Genomic DNA, 3447 nt, shown 5'->3' on the forward strand with positions numbered 1-3447 from the left:
CTTTTTCAATCTATATGCTGAGCAAATAATCTGAGAAGCTGGATTATATGATGGAAACATGGCATCAGAATTTGAGAAGACTCATAAACATCTGCAATATGCAGATAATACATCCTTGCTTGCAGAAAGTGAAGAGGATTCAAAATGCTTACTGATGTAGATCAAAGACCACAGACTTCCATATGGGCTGTACCTCAATATAAACGAAAGAAAAATCTTCACTGCTGAACCAATAAGAAACATCCATATAATTGTGGAAAAGATTGAAAATCTCAAAGGCTTCATTGTGCTCAGGTCAACCATCAACATTCATGGAAGCAAAGTCAAGAAATCAAATATGTATTTAATTGGCAAATCTGCTGCATGAGACCTCTTTAAAGTGGTTAAGAGCAGAGATGTCAGCTTGAGGACAAAATGTGCATGACCCAAGCCATGGTATTATCAATAACCTCAAACGCATGTGAAAGTTGATTAATGAATAAGGAAGACCATAAAAGAATTGATGCATTTGAGTTATGATGTTGGACTAGAATATTAAAAGTACCATGGATAGTGAAAATAACAAAGAAATCTTTGTTGGAAATAGTACAGCTAGAATGCTCCTTAGAAACCAGGATGGGCTGACTTCATCTCTCTTACTTCAGACATCTTATTATGAGGGACCAGTCCCTGGAGGAGGACAACTTACTTGTTAAAATTGGGGGTTAGAAAAAAGAAGACCCCCACTGAGATGTATTACAACAGTGGCTGCAATAGTGGGCTCAAGGGTACCAAGAATTGGGAGGTTGAAGCTGGACTGAGCAATGTTTCCTTCTGTTGTCCATAAGGTTGCTCTGAGTTGATACAGACTTGATGGTTTAAAACAACAATTAACTATGAAATTAACTAATATTATATTGATATGTGGAAACAGAAACCAACAGAATATAGATATTTCGCTTACATATGAAATAAATGCACACACTCAACTGTACTAGTGCAGAACAACATGAACAAAATTCTAGAATGATTAGCACATTTCTTTATTATTATTATGTACGTTATTATTTTTCACAGGTTTCTACAGAATAACACGTACAATTTTCTATACATATTTATATGAATCCTGGTGTGGGGTAAAGCACTAGATTACAAGGTCAGTTTGAACCACAAGTTTGGAGATTCAAACTCACCAACCAATCCTCAGATACCCTACATGGATTCACTATGGGAGATAACTGACTGAATGGCACCTAACAATAGCAACTTTACTTAATTTTACTGTAAAACATACATCACTATCATCTTAATTTTACTATAAAACATACATCACTATCATCTACAAATGTAAAGGACTGACTTCATAATCATCTTTATTAAATTTTTAAGTATTTGTGTATCATTTATTTTAGCCAAAATACTTGTTAAAACACCAGTGTATATTCTTCATAACAAAGAAATTTGTGAATTCAAAACATTGTAACAAAGTAGAACTTGCAAGTGTTTCCAAGGCTGTGAATCTGTAAAGAAGCAGAGTCACATCTGTGTCTCTCAGCAGCTGGTTGGTTCACAGCTGAGTGTTTCAAGTGCTGCACTCCTGAATTCCTACAGTTTGCAAATATGTACATATTCTAATAGTAATGAGAAGCATTTATTAGCACTGCCTTAACAGATTTGTGTTTTATTTTTTGAGATTTGAACTTTTAGTATAATTCTAGAGGAAGTCCCGGTGTAGAACTGTGGGTTAATGCACTGGTCTGCAAAGTTGTTTAGAACCAGAAAGTAGCGGTTCCAAATCACCAGCAACTCATCAGAAACCCTTTACAGGTCACTATGGGTCAAAACCTACTAGACTGCACTTAACAATAACAACAACAAAATTCTAAGGAATGGACAGGGATATATATTTTTCTCACTTAACAACACAAAAAATACGTAGACTATTAGTAAAATGCTAGGGTCATGTTCAAAGGGTACCTGGACCAGAATTTCAAACCTGAAATGTATATGTGTAAAACAAGGACTGTGCTCTATACTTCCTCTCTGTATAACACATTAAATAACTAGTGAAACTGTTTTAGTTATGCCAAAATCTAGCTATTATCCAAAACAGAAACAGAGAATAATGCAAAGATTAAATTGTTTTAAGGGAGAAACATGAAATGCATATCCAGTATGACTTTACATATTTAACATCACTCTATCTGAAATTTCTGGTGCTCCCTCTGCATAACTCTAAGGAGAGCATTTTTCACTTCTTTGTTCCTAAGACTGTAAATGAGTGGATTCAGCATGGGGATGACAATAGTATAAAAAACAGAGGCCACTTGGTCTTTGCCCAAGGAGTAGGAACTACTGGGCTTCACGTAAGTGAAGATCATGGAGCCATAGAAGATGGTGACTCCCAGGAGGTGGGAGGCACAGGTAGAGAAGGCTTTTTGCTTACCTGCTGTGGAACTGATCTTTAGGATAGCAGAGAGAATGGGAACATAGGACACAGAGACAATGATGAGAGATGACACTATAGTGGAAGTAGCAAGAATGAATACTATAAACTCAACATTCCGTGTGTCAGTGCATGAGAGGGCTAATACTGGGGCTGTGTCACAGAAAAAGTGGTGGATTACGTTGGAGTTACAGAAATGCAGGGTGTTCATGCCAAGCACAGGAACAGTGCAGTCAAGAAAGCCAATCACGTAGGCTGCAGTGATGAGGGAGCAGCAGCGTTTAGTGGACATAATAACTGGGTATTGTAGAGGGTTGCAGATAGCGACATAGCGGTCATAGGCCATCAAAGAGAGAAGACAACATTCAGCTGCAGCCAAGAAGATAAAAAAGTACAACTGGCTTAAGCAACCTCCATATGAAATATGTTTGTTGGAAGTCACTAAGGTCTCTAAAGTCTTAGGAGTAATGACTGTTGAGTAAATGAGATCAATAAATGACAGGTGACTGAGGAAAAAATACATGGGAGTGTGCAGCTGGAGATCCAGGCGAATGATCAGTATCATTCCTGCATTCCCCAGCACAGTAACCAGGTATATCAGGAGAAAGAGATTAAAGAGGACCAGTCAAATCTCATAAGAGTCTGTCAATCCCTCTAGGATAAAGTCAGACACCTTACTGTTATTTCTTCTCCCCATAGTGTGTAACTTCTCTTAAACTATGTTGTTGTTATTAAGTGCCGCTGAGTCGGGTCCGATCATAGCGACCCTGTAACAGGGTTTCCTAGGGTGTAAATCTTTAAGGGAGTAGAAAGCCTAATCTTTCTCCGGCGGAGCGGCTGGTAGTTTCGAACCACTGACCTTAAGGTTCGCAGCCCAATTCGTAACCACTACGCTACCAGAGCTCTTAAACTATAGGAGGTTAAAAGTAGTATTTAGCATCATTGACTTCATACTGGGTTTTGTTTATATGAATGACCTTACCTTTAAAAAGATATTGTTTGCACATTCCAGAAATCCACAA

General features: G+C 37.7%; 1 pseudogene; it reads right to left on the reverse strand.

Moving 5' to 3' along the window:
- Positions 1-2174: 2174 nt before the first annotated feature.
- LOC102833006 lies at positions 2175-3122 on the reverse strand (annotated as a pseudogene).
- Between the last annotated feature and the right edge of the window lie 325 nt (positions 3123-3447).

Source organism: Chrysochloris asiatica, unplaced genomic scaffold, assembly GCF_000296735.1.
Source record: "Chrysochloris asiatica unplaced genomic scaffold, ChrAsi1.0 scaffold00627, whole genome shotgun sequence".
Taxonomy (NCBI): domain Eukaryota; kingdom Metazoa; phylum Chordata; class Mammalia; order Afrosoricida; family Chrysochloridae; genus Chrysochloris; species Chrysochloris asiatica.